Consider the following 14,705-nt stretch of genomic DNA (forward strand, 5'->3'; position numbering starts at 1 on the left):
TCAAGCCTGTCCCTGTCTGAGGCTATTCGTTGTGTGAAGAGCGTATTCTTTCCTATACTGTAATGAAAAAAGGGGAAGGACACTTCCAGACAGAACCACTTTATTTACGAATCTCTTCTAAACGATATTCACACGAGTATACAATACTGGAAACCACGTATTTTGAGAACACAGTCTTTTTTTTCCCCCAATGAAAAAAATGGTTACTGTATGTAAAAGCTACAAATTTCTTTTCTCTATTTTGATTTTAATATAGTATAGAAACTTACTCCATGTCACGAGAAGCGTTTTGATGTTCTACCCCTTTCTCGAAAGCAGCAAATAAAAATGCATTATAAAAGAGTCACATGTCTGCTATCTCTGTAACAATTCTGTTATAGCTGGAAACGGTACATTATAGTTCCCCCATTAGATTAGGTAAATACTCAACAAATGTAGGATGAACATGTGGTGTTATGACGAATGAAATCTACATCAGTATCTACCGCTGCCTTAAACAATGAATAAAATCTAAAATAATACGTTTCAGCGGTACATCTGCCAGAGGCAGAGACGATATTAGGATTTTCGGTGTACGACTTGCTGGCTCTGTCGTATGTCGAAATTAATTTTACCCGCGTAATCGCATTATGGCAGAGACTTGTGCACGTGCGTGGTTTCCCCGCATCAGCCTGACTCGGCAGTGCAACTGCCTTGCCACTAAAACTCCTTTCCCTTTATGAGTACGCATATTATATAACTCGCTGGTCTTAATACGAAAACACAAGACACGTTTCATTTGTGACGTGCAAGTGAGTAGTAAATCCTCACGTTTCCGGTACCGAAATATAGAACACGTTTTGTTCTGTGTAATCAGATCGAAGCTATTTCGGAGCATTAGAAGCTAGCAAATTATTTCCCGATACCATGTCTGCACATTTTTAATTGTAACACTTGCAGAAGAGAGAGAATACTTCAAGCTGTCGAACGCTTTGTGCGGCGTCTCTGATACGTCTTGATCAATTTTGGAAATTTGTGGTAAATTCTATGGGACCAAACTGCTGAGGTCATCGGTCCCTAGACTTAGACACACTACTTAATCTAACTTAAACTAAGGACAACACACACACCCATGCCCAAGGAAGGACTCGAACCTCCGACGGGGGCCGGCCGCGGTGGCCGTGCGGTTCTGGCGCTGCAGTCCGGAACCGCGGGACTGCTACGGTCGCAGGTTCGAATCATGCCTCGGGCATGGGTGTGTGTGATGTCCTTAGGTTAGTTAGGTTTAAGTAGTTCTAAGTTCTAGGGGACTTATGACATTTGATGTTGAGTTCCATAGTGCTCAGAGCCATTTGAACCATTTGGAGCCTCCGACGGGGGGAGCCGCGCGATCCGTGGCAAGGCGCTTTTGACCGCACGGCTACCCCGTGCGGCTCTTGATCAATGATTTTATTCATAATATGGTTAATTGGTATGTCGAAATATTATATTAAGACTCCTCTGTGGGAAATACAGATCCCTGAGTTGGTTTCTTTCCGTGTGCGCTTTGTTTGTAAACAACAGCCTGGAAACCACAATTTACGTTATTGCCGTCACCTCGCACAATTTCTACACATATTTCACTTGTGTCGCTAGCGGATTTTGCCCTGCAGTTTCATTATAGCGCACCTCAAAGTTTATGACGTCGTATCTCCTGAACTATGTGTTGGACAACGATGCACTTTTATAGACGAATTTAGCAGCATATGTGGACATTGTATGCGAAATGTGTTGCGAAGGGAGTATGTAGCAAAGAAGTAATAAACTGAAACGTCACGTCTGATGCAGCACACACCCTCGCACAATTTCTACACATATTTCCCCTTGTGTCGCTAGCGGATTTTGCCCTGCAGTTTCATTATAGCGCACCTCAAAGTTTATGACGTCGTATCTCCTGAACTATGTGTTGGACAACGATGCACTTTTATAGACAAATTTAGCAGCATATGTGGACATTGTATGCGAAATGTGTTGCGAAGGGAGTATGTAGCAAAGAAGTAATAAGCTGAAACGTCACGTCTGATGCAGCAGTTTTCTGGAGGAACAGCGAAAATGTAGGAACCGATATTCTATTTTCCTTTCATCATTTTGTGATGGTTATCAGAGAGCAAAACTTCTGTAAAGGCTTAGAATTATTTGTAAAATTTATTACAAGTCACTAAGTGCGCTCATTCTCAAAAGATGGATGAATAAGATATGGGTATGCTGGTGTCGTGGGCTGCTCTTCTTTTTCACCATTAACCCCATCCGAGATAGGCAGTTCTTACCCCCACAGTGGTTTTTCAAGACAGGAAGTGACATACGTAGGAATTTTGGTGAAAATCGGTCTAGTGGTTTAGAAGGAGATTTGCAACATACATGCATACATTTTTATAAAAGTTGTTCAGATGGCTCAAGGCACTATGGGACTTACCATCTGAGGTCATCAGTCCCCTAGAACTTAGAACTACTTAAACCTAACTAACCTAAGGACATCACACACATCCATGCCCGAGGCAGGATTCGAACTTGCGACCGTAGCAGCCGCGTGGTTCCGGACTGAAGCGCCTAGAACCGCTCGGTCACAAAGGCCCGCCATTTTTATAATATGTGTCGATTAAGTGTCAGCATGGTAACGGTGCTGAGTACTTCATTGTTTTATAGATGCAGTTCGTATAAATGTATCTATTTTTAATTTTCTTCATCAGATATTGTAATTTATTCATAATATGGAGATCTGAAAATCTTCATATTTGTGAAAATGTTTTTAATGTTTGATGTGTCCTAGGCCTACATAACAAGATTCAAAGTAATGAATGCAATAGTTATACAACCCTAAAAGTATTCAATCCATACCTCTATACCAATATTATAAATGCGGAAGTAACTGTGTTACATTGCACGACTAAATCGTGGAACTATTTCAATGAAATTTGACATGGTGATAGCTTTAACCCTGAGGAAGAACGTTGGCTTCTAAAGGGGAAAAAAGGACGACCTCTAAGAGGGACTGGAACATCTTTTTTTATCAGTGTACATAAGTCATTTTATAAAAAAATATTAAATTTACTACATACTGTACACGTTGCATAATGTGTAGCTATTTCAATAATACGATGCATTGATGGGAGCTCGTGCACACGCCCCTCCGCATGCATCGCTCCGCATCGACGACGTGCAGTGTGCATGCACAACTCGTCGTGCGTTGGGGCATAGTGGAGGGAACTTAGCGAGCTATGCTTGTCCGAACAGGCAGGCATGTGAGGGAAGCACGTAAAACAGCTTAGTTACTATCACTTACAAGAAAACTACTGATATGCGAGCGCAGCCGCAAGTAAAACAAACACATTATCTGAAATGAATGTAGAAAATGAGAGGGCTAGTAGAGTGGGTAATAAGGAGCACATTTCACATAGAAACCCATGTCCGCAGCCCTTCGCGTATGGCGCTAGGCGTCGTTGAACAGCGTCGCCCGCTGCCGATAGGGTAGGCGCACAACATGCCATTTGACGCTTCATGGTTTCAGGTATGTAGGACAACGTTTTGAATATAAAATAAGAAGTAGGGGTGAAATTTTATAACTTTATTTGAAAGCAATTACAAAAAGTACTCGAAATTACGCCATCCTGCTTGAATGCACGCCATGCAACGACGCTGGAGTGACTGTCGCACTCTTTCAGTCACTCCTGGCAAAGTGGAAGTAGCATCGGAGGCTGCCACAACGCGAGATATCAGCTCTTCATGAGTCTCAATGGCTGTTTCATGGACAACAGATTTTTGGTGGCCCCAGAAGAAAAAATCTATAGGCGTGATGTCGGGGGAACGTGCAGGCCATGCCATCGGCCCACCACACCCCATCCTGTTCTCACCAAAGGTTTCATCCAAATGTATTCGCGCTTCATGTGCGAAGTGCGCTGGGCCATCATCTTGTTGGCGCCACCTTCGGTGACGCACGTTGAGTGGAACATGTTCAAACAACTCTTGCATAAAATGATTAAGTATCTGATTGCGTTCAGTCGCCGGGGAAACCTATACGGATCGACCAGATTATCGCCTACCAAGCTGGCCCAACTGTTGACAGTGAAGACGACGTTGGCGACTACGAGCGAAGGCAGCGTGCGCATTTTCCCGTGCCCACAGCTGTCGATTGTAGCTGTTGAACATACCCATTAGTGTTAAAGGTACACGGTTTGGAAAGCCCTGCTGAATGGCACACTTTTGCAAAAACCACTGGCAGAATTCAGTTTTACGTGTAAAATCGTCTTGGTTAAGGGCGTGAACCTTTCATTGCAGTAGGGGTACAAATCATCTTCATGCCACACACGCCAAACTGTGGGATGGCTTACACCCGATTCCCATGCAGTACACTGGAAGCTTCTTGAGGGTGTGTTTCCCAACAATGCTAATGCCTCCTCTCCAAGACCTGGTGTACGAATTGTGCTCTGACGATCGCGTCCGTCAGGCCTTCGGACCTATAATATAAAATGAGTACACCGGATATCGAAGTAGGCATTAAATGAAGATGTGCCATTACGAGAACGTGCCAGTGGAAAACGTACCTGAAGTAAACCTGTCTCCCGTAGGGGCCTGTGGATGGCAGTAAATGTGCGTGTAATTGGCACTCGACGAGAATAGCGCTCCATTTCCTGTCCGGTACACACAGTAACAAACGCAGGTGTGTGATCGTTTGATGATAAAGTGATACAAGGCAAACCGGACCGTGCAGCACGCACACGTGCTGCCCTTTATGCAACACCTGTCAAACAGGCATCCGCAAAACCAAAAGCAACGCGTTCGCGTCCCAGTAAGAGGCGGAAAACCGGTAGTGCTGTCCCACCTGGCATATCGGCAGGGTTCGGAAATAAGTCATAAAACTTCAACCCGACGTCTCTTTTACCTTGATGTCGCAAATACACTGAAATCGTTGTCCCGTAGACCTGTACCTCGGATGGCATGTTATGTGCCTAGCCCCTTGACGGCGCGCGACACTGTTCAAAGACGCCTAGCGCTATACGCTAAGTGACGTGGACATGGGTTGCTATGTGAAATATGCTTGTTGTGACCAACTCTACCAGTCCTTTCATTTATTTTCTACATTCATTTCAGATACACTCTGTATATACATGTGTGTGTGTGTGTGTGTGTGTGTGTGTGTGTGTGTGTGTGTGTGTGTGTGTGTATAGTTCCACAAGCGAAGTAGTGTGTAATTTGGAGCTATCTAGTTTCAGCGACAAAATAGAAATCTGTCTATGACGTCCATGGACTGTTGACTGATGTACGATGTCTGGGAGTGCTCATTATTAAGGCTTCATAAATTAGGCCTGCGGATTACTTAAAAATTTGTTTACAGTAGTAGCTTGTCTCTGGATAGCAAAAATCGATGTATGATTCTCTGAGAATCAATATCTTTCGGTGGGTCTGTGCCAGCTGGTCGATAAAAGAAGAAAATACGTTTCGAGAGGGTATTTCTTCGGCCCCGTAAATACCATGTGTTTCCTTCATATCGTGGCTCTTTTGGTCTAGGAACATCTTAGTCGGAGGCCAACGTATTGCATGGTAAGGCCATATTGCATTTTAAAGACTCATTTGGGATGAATGACACATGGCACTGCTAGTACAGTCTGTCTCACTAAGAGCCTGGGAATTGGGAATACCGCTGATATATTGTGTTTTCTTAGGCAGGATACAAGTTTTCGTATAAATGGCCTTGCAGACGATCTATACTGCGTTGATGTCGCTGACTAGGGGCTTCAGGTAGCACGTCTTGTAATGCCAGGTACGACGCACCATTTCTTGTATACAAGGCATAATGTATATTCCCAGCTGGAATCTTGTCACTTACTCATGGTATCCAGTCTCGCAGCAACTGCTGTTCCGCTGGTAGAGGTTCAAGTACGGCGGGTTTGATTGTTTTGGGGAAGATTCCACAACTCTACTGGTTATTTTCAGCAGTTTCCTCTACAATTCGCGAATCCTCCACGTTGTCCTACGCACTTCTTATATCGCTCGTATACGCTTGTGCTACATCATACATTCATATCAGCAGTATGCCCTGCTGTAGAATGATAAAGAAGGGAACCAGCGGAAAACTGCTATCGGAGCATAAAAAAGGCTAATATGCTTACATTTTCAAGGACTGACTGAAAAGTGGAGTACCAGCTGCATCTTTCAACCTTCCTCAGCACCTGTAAACTTTCCTCAAATACTCTGGCGTACGAACATATTCGCGCATTTTATACTGAGAGAAGGAGAGAGTGGCGATGCGAAAGAGACGGAAAATTAATAATTACTGGATGATAGTGCACAGTGGTTGTGTTACAGAAAGAGAGAAGGAGACAATGGCAGTGTGAAGGATAGAGAGGGATACAAGGGCTGTGGATCGTAGTTGACAGTGAAAGGGCAGTGGTAGAAAAAAAGGGAAGGAGACAGTGCCAGTGGAAGAGGAATAAAGAGGAGACGAAAACATATGTAGGTAAAAGCCGGTGATAATGAGAGACAGTCTATGACAATGACATCGAGGAAGAGAGAGAGAGCGACAGTGAGAAGAGACAGTAGCAATGGGAAGAACTGATTGAGACAGTAGCAGTAAGAGTGATGAAGAGGGAGACAGCGACAGTGAGAGGAGAGAGTAGTAATAAAATAGAAGGAAGGAGCCTATGGCTATGAGGCAGAAGACAGAGACAGAAAAACCCAAAGAGATAATGACAATGAGTTGGGCTGAATGAGTGAGTGAGAAAGGCTAGTGTGAGTGGATGGGTATGGCGACATACAGCGATGGACTAGTGGGTGTGAGCAAGTTACGGTTAGCGGAGTGTGTCGGAGAGGTGTGTTACGTGTTAATAAAAAGCACGAATATGTTCGTAAGCCAAAATTTATGGTAAAATTTTTAAGGGTGTTGAGGAATGTAGAGTGAGACAGCCAGTACCACACTTTTCTGTCAGTCTTTTAAAACAGTAGTCTATTAGCCATACTGCGCCCCGATAGGAACCTTTTTCCGTTTCATATATACAAACATTACGTACAAGTCACTAAACTTAAACGATTTCTCACTAGCCGGCCGCCGTGGCCGAGCGGTTCTAGGCGCTTCAGTCCGCAACCGCGCTGCTGCTACGGTCGCAGGTTCGAATCCTGCCTCGGGCATGGATGTGTGTGATGTCCGTAGGATGGTTAGGTTTAAGTAGTTCTGAAGTCTAGGGGACTGATGACCTCAGATGTTAAGTTGGCTGGTTCAAATGGCTCTGAGCACTATGGGACTCAACTTCTGAGGTCATTAGTCCCCTAGAACTTAGAACTAGTTAAACCTAACTAACCTAAGGACATCACAAACATCCATGCCCGAGGCAGCATTCGAACATGCGACCGTAGCGGTCTTGCGGTTCCAGACTGCAGCGCCTTTAACCGCACGGCCACTAAGGCCGGCAGATGTGAAGTCCCATAGTGCTTAGGGCCATTTGAACACTTTGATTTTTCATTTAAACAAACCAATAACGAATTACTTCAAAAGGATGGATTGCTGGACTGGGTTGATAATAACACACACACACACATACCAGAGAGAGAGAGAGAGAGAGAGAGAGAGAGAGTGAGAGAGAGAGAGAGAGAGAGGGAGCGATCGCACGCAGACAAACAAACGCACATACAAGCCGGTCCCTATTCTGTGCATTTATTCATAAGGAATACTCTAAACTCACAAGACAATTATTTTAATATCACATACATTAACGAACTATCTCAATGACAGCCGTCTTCAAAATTTATTTGAGATATGGAAGTACAGTTTTTCTTAAAAATTTTTCAGTTCTTTTAAAACGAACAAATAAAGTTAAAGATATCTCATTAATAAAATACTTTATCTACAGAACAAAACTCAGCCTGATTACAAAAGGAAATTCAGTTCAATCTTAATTTGTCTCAACTTACTGAAAAGGAAACAAATTAACTTGGATCTTAGCTACCGCTTATCACACGAAAAATTAATTTAATCTTCCTTGAAGAGGAGGAAGATTTCTAATGAAGGCCTTACCAAAAGATAAAGTGTAAGTAAATGTCACAAAATAACAAGGAATATCCGAGAGCTTTCCCTCGTTCTGCAAACCAGTTCATTTGCAGTCTCACACGACCCAGCAAATAAATTCGTCACACATCACGAATTAGAGGCATCTATCAAATCAATACCACCGGCAAGTACTCGGGCTTAGAGAACTGTAATGCGAAATAACTCCTGCGTCCACACCAGTCTTGCGTACTGCTGTCAGTTTTGAAGGGGCGATGCGGTACTTTCCGAAGAAGGACACCGGTATATAATTTTTAAATTTGTCGCCCACATCAAAAATACAACTGTAGTCGGCTTCTGTATCCAAAGTATAGAGGCATTTAAAGGTCACCCCCAAATTAAGAGCGCACACACGATATCTTACATTATTTCTCATTGCATGAAATCTCCACGCCGACGATGTCACTTTAATCAGTAGCAATTATCGTTCCGCACACTCCGCTTTGCCCCTGGCGTACACCGAGTGCGGCAACAAGACTCCACCACGGCCTCTGCTGTAGGTTTGTAGTGCCGTTCCTCCTCTCCATGAGACGGCGTACGCTGCGCCCCGCAAGCTCCCAGAACAGGTCGACTGCCCACCGCTCCGCTTCTCCCTACTCCTCGTACGGCACTGTGCCCGAAAGCTAGGGATGGAGAAAACCGGCAGGTTAAAACCGATACCGGTATTTAGCTCTGAATATCCGATATATTTTTGGTCTCGGTATTTGTTTTATCTCGGCTATAACTTTTTTCTTTCCTTTCTAATAATGAGATAAAAAACCAGCATAGAAATTTTCTATAATAGCATAGTTATTTTTTTTGTTTTTTTAATTAAATTTTTGTTTCTAAACCGAGTAATGTTTATTCGAAAAATTTCCATTGTTTTAAAATGGCTCTGAGCACTATGGGACTTAACATCTGTGGTCATCAGTCCCCTAGAACTTAGAACTACTTAAACCTAACTAACCTAAGGACATCACACACATCCATGCCCGAGGCAGGATTCGAACCTGTGACCGTAGCGGTCACGCGGTTCCAGACTGAAGCGCATAGAACCGCATGGCCACTGTTTTAAAACATTGGATTATTATTGAAAATGCGAAAAGCGATCAGCACTATTTTAATAACAACGTCGAAATTGGAAACCACCAACAAACGCATGACATAAGAGTCGGTGTAGCTTTGCTGAAAGAATACTGTAGCTGTTGCCGTGTGGCGTGGCCTTTTAGACGGTACGCATGTACGTGCAATGCGAAAGACATACTCATATTTAGTCGATATAGTAGTTTCTCACTGTCAGTCTCGGACATTGACTGCTTTGCAGAATGGCACCATCACTAGTCTGTAACTATTTTACAAGGTGCAGTAGTAGCGAACAATAATGCTCCATTTGCGGTAAAAGATGAGAAACAGGAGGACGGACAACGAACTTATCTCATCATATAAGTAGACATCCACAATGTTTCTTGGAAGAGAAGGTACATGACTGATATACCTACAGTTTTATTATTTTATTATAAACGTGGTATTTTATTTGTTTCTTTGTGGTTACTTCAGGTGGAAAAACTGATACCTTTCAAAAGTGACGCTGCAGCAAATTCATCAACTTCTGAACTTTCGCTCTCGCCGTCCCATCGCCCGTCTTCTTCACCTTCGCAATCTTTCCTGGACACAATGACTCCGATTTCTGCCACAGCCTCAAACCACATATCGGTAGAGATCTGCTACTCCTTCACCTTCATTAGAATTTTTCGACCTTTGCTAGAAGTCTTCATTTATTACTGGAATTAATAACAATAAAAAACCGAAAATCGGTTGTTTCATAAAGTAGCTACTTTGAGCGTTTTTAACATTAGGTGCATATAACAGCGAAACTATTTAGAAAAGATATGTGAATGGTACGAAAAGTGGCAGTGGACCCTAAATAGCGAAAAGTGTGAGGTCATCCACATGAGTGCTTAAAGGAACTCAAACTTCGGTTACACGATAAATCAGTCTAATCTAAAAGCCGTAAATTCAACTAAATACCTAGGTACTACAATTACGAGCAACTTAAATTGGAAGGAAGAAATAGAAAATGTTGTGGGGAAGGCTAACCAAAGGCGGCGTTTTATTGGCAGGACACTTAGCAAATGTAACATACCTACTAAGGAGACAGCCTGCACTACGCTTGTCCGTCCTCTTTTAGAATACTGCTGCGCGATGTCGGATCCTTACCAAATAGGACTGACGGAATACATCGAAAAAGTTAAAGAAAGGCAGCACGTTTTGTTTTATCGTGAAATATGGGAGAGAGTGCCACAGAAATGATACAGGATTTGGGCTGGGAATCATTACAAGAAAACCGTTTTTCGTTGAGATGGAATCTTACCACGAAATTCCAGTCACCGAATGCCAAAATATTTTGTAGGCACCGACCTGGAGGAATGATCACCACGATAAAATAAGGGAAATCAGAGTTCGTACGGAAAGATATAGGTGTTCGTTCTTGCCGCGCGCTATACGAGATTGGAATAAAAGAGAATTGTGAAGGTGGTTCGATGAACACTCTGCCAGGCACTTGAATGTGATTTGCAGAGTATCCATGTAGATGTAGATGTAGATGTAGATTGTTGCCAAAGATCGACACACCTCTTCAACTATTTCTATTTCCTCTAGACGTAAGGGGGCGTTATTCATATATGTTACCTCTTGTGCCCTCGATCCGACATTTGTGGCTGCAATACACTACTACATCTCTTCTCTTACTACCTGTCATATGAGAGAAGCGAGGTCGTAGTGGTATTCTAAACTGCCATGGGGACCGCATTACGGAGTCGATCATACCGCCTTTGTCTGACTCTTTTTCTGTAGAATTTCCTCGATGTACTGGCACCATTTTATAAATTCCTTGCTGTGGTGACACTAATTATCAGAAGAACTTGGTACATGTCTTCTGCGACTCCTTTAACGAAACGTTAGATTATGTCGGCTTCCGTCATATTAGAATTCACAATGTGGATTCAGAATGTTACAAAGGGTCAAAAATTTGTTTATGTATGACTACGGTATTCCGCCATGTTGGGCCTTGTTCTTCAAATGTTTTTCTGTCATGGGGACTTCTTGTTTGCCACACAAATGTCTTCTTCAGTTCGGCCTGGAATTTGTCCCAGCTGCTAAGCTTCTCTTCATTGTTCTCGAAGGATTCCTGGACTGTACCGTCCAAGTAAATGTAGACATTTGTTCAGAAATGTTCAAATGTGTGTGAAATCTTATGGGACTTAACTGCTAAGGTCATTAGTCCCTAAGCTTACACTTTACTTAACCTAAATTATCCTAAGGACAAACACACACACCCATGCCAGAGGGAGGACTCGAACCTCCGCCGGGACCAGCCGCACAGTCCATTACTGCAGCGCCTTAGACCGTAGACATTTGTCAAACGCATCAGGTCATCTCACATGTTTTACTTGGTGACGCCTTGGAATCTTTTCCGTCAAATGGTTCAAATGGCTCTGAGCACTATGGGACTTAACTTCTGAGGTCATCAGTCCCCTAGAACTTAGAACTACGTAAACCCAACTAACCTAAGGACATCACACACATCCATGCCAGAGGCAAGATTCGAACCTGCAACCGTAGCGGTCGCGCGGTTCCAGATTGTAGCGCCTAGAACCGCTCGGCCACCATGACCGGCCTTTTCCGTCAGTTTTTCCGGTCCTGACCAGCGTCTCCGTAAAATACTCATGAATTTCTGATGCACAGTTGATTTTCTGCTGTTTTGGACTCCATCTGGTTCCTGAATATACGTATCTTAGGAACGATGTACTGTTTGTATCGCAGTTGCCTTCCATGTACGCGAATGCTGTTACGTTGCCCAATTGGAGCTGTGGTGATGCAGCTCGCGGAATCTCCACCAGACAGTGTCACGTTTTAACCACAATCAAGTCCAAGTGCGAAAGTAGGTTCGTCAATGACGTGCAACACTTAAAACTGAAAGCACGTTTACTACTCACTCCAACGTACAGCTACTGCAGAATAGATGGTAATGGCTGACGAATTGTGGTGTGCCAGTTCTTCGGCAAGCCACAAGGAGATATTTTCAACGGGGGAGAGATCCGGACGATGTGCTGGTCAAGGAAGGAGTCGAGCTCCGTATGCATCGAGGTAGGTCACGACGTCATGGGCAGTAGTTTAAGTGTTACCTTGTTACAAGAGGCCTCGAACGTAGGGCACTGCCGTCGACCTCCGCACGGCGGGAATATATGGCTGCTGTCTTAATAATCGGCTATGTGAACAACATGTGATCGTATGTATCCAGTGGCATACTGGAGCATTAAGCCAAGAGCCGCGTCCGTTTAATGATGATAAAATCAATACTTTGAAGTTCATTCACCTCAGAACCTCAGCACACTGATACATTCGGCTTCATGCTATACGCAGAACTGAGATGCGTCTGAAAATACGATATGGTGCCTGCCATGTGTCCAGTGTTATCGCTGGACGCATCATTTCTGGGGTGCCTCTCCTTTGTGCCGTATACAGGGAAGCCACAAGAATGGTCGCCACGTTCGTAGTCCGTGATGCTCCAAACGTCTTAGACAATTCGCGTGGATATTTTTCTTCCTATAACAAGTCCGTTTCCCGACTCAGTCTACGTGACGTGGCTGACCGATCCTGCACGGCAGACCAAACAATGATTCTGTCGTCTCGGGCGCTTGTCACGCGCAGCCGCGAAGACCCTGTGTGGCGTCGCGTATGGCTCTGCCGTATCCATCGATTCCACTTTCTTACGACAGTATGAGGATTCCGACCAACGGGAGGAGCTATATCGTTGAAGGATAAACAGCAGTCTCTATAGACCACGATCTTGTCGATGTCTAATTCCCACACGTACTGGTAGATGTTTCTCATCTTTACAGGTATTACCCGATCTTCTCACAACACAACAGCGTTCAAATGCGATTCCTGTCTTATCTCTGCTTACCTAAAGAAGGCATATGACGTTAATGCTATGCACTTTGAGCCGTTGCACTGAAGTGCCAAGCATTTGAAAATTCAAAAACTTAGTACACTTCGGATCTATTTGACGCTTGTTGCATGCCATATTCATGCTATTGCAATTATGATGACCAGCAGCTTAGCTGCAAATGTGTAGGTTTTCTCCGTCATTTGGTTAAATTTTCGAATATGTCAGCCAGTCCAATCATTTTTGTTCACTGAATTTCTGCGTGGCATCCTTCCGATTAGATCATTTATATCCTTTGCTATCAACTCATGAATTCCGCTTCTGTTTGTTTGTTTCATTATTGCAGCATCCGCGCCGGCAGTCGGCTTTCTACATTTCCGCGTTTGGCTCCGCGTAGGTTTATCTTCTGTTTCCAGTTCGATGCCTCTACTGCTTCATGTTAAATCAAATCTCTCTTTTGGCGCCTCTGTTTAACTAGTGCAGTGCCCGTAAAAGTCATTAATGATTCTAAATACTGGGTACACGTAGGATTTTTGTTACGCGCAGGTATATGACCTATTGTCTTTCGGCTTATATTCACCCTTGTTGAATGTGCTTTCCTTTCCGTTTTTTTTTCTTTTTCTTTTTCTCTTTTTTGAGGATTGGTGTTTTATGGGCATCCTTGTGAATGTCCAGCGTTAGTTTTGTCTTCGATTTTTGATCCAGTTTATCCAACTGGATTTCAGCATCTATCTTGCAGTTATTAAAAAAATTCTTCGCCTTTATTAATTACTGTGGTTTCTGTTGTATTCTGACTTGAATGGGTTGTTTTTAGACTGATTCGAAAAATGAGCTCTAGTATTTTACGTATTAAGTTCCTGATCTTGTGACTTGATCTCTGTAAGTTATCGGTTCTTCTTGCTTTTACGAAGTGATACCTAATTGGATTGGCTACACATGTCGAGCTCTTCTATGTTCTGTACAGTGTGTACTAATTTGGCCTAGTGCTCCACATGCCACACAGGTACTCGACAGTCTTCGTATGTAGTTAGTACTTCATATTTAAATAGGACGGGATACGTTACAGAACGTAGAAGCGCACTGCACGGATACCGCCGCTACTAATGTTTGAAAGAAAACTTTTTGATACCATTTCTCCTGTAGAACCTCTAAATCTATACCTTATGGAGCTAACGGCTATTCTACAGTATCATTTGATATTTCAAACTTAAGGATGGGAATTCGCTGTTGAGCAGTCCAAATCCCACCTGTGTTACGTTATCTTTACTTAGTGCTCCAGATATCATGAGATCAACTGTACCACTGAATCCAAGCTAGTTCAACAAACACAGTGTTCGCCAAACGCCCAGTTATCTGTTCAAACAAATTTCGGGCTTGCAGCCGGTCGTCGTTCAATACTTCGCACGATATTTCAACTGGGCACCTGCCAGTCAATTCGCCGGGAAAATTTTTAAATTCACGCCAAGTTATCTGGTTATCGAACAAACGAATTTGTACCTCTTATCACTAGCCTGTTTCCTCTATCTTTGACTAATTCATTCCAAAAGTAAATCTGAATCTTAAGGCACAGCGCGGAAATTTCGCTGCCATGCCTTTGTGGATTTGTACTCACAGATCACTGACACTATTTGCATGCAGCACGTCCGGGTCGGAAGGAAACCCGCCGGCTAAGCTGTGTTGTTTGCAGCTACTCTGTCTCGGTGAGCGTTACGATGCCGAGGCTTCGGT

The sequence above is a fragment of the Schistocerca serialis genome, chromosome 3 (genome assembly GCF_023864345.2).
Source record: "Schistocerca serialis cubense isolate TAMUIC-IGC-003099 chromosome 3, iqSchSeri2.2, whole genome shotgun sequence".
Lineage (NCBI taxonomy): Eukaryota > Metazoa > Arthropoda > Insecta > Orthoptera > Acrididae > Schistocerca > Schistocerca serialis.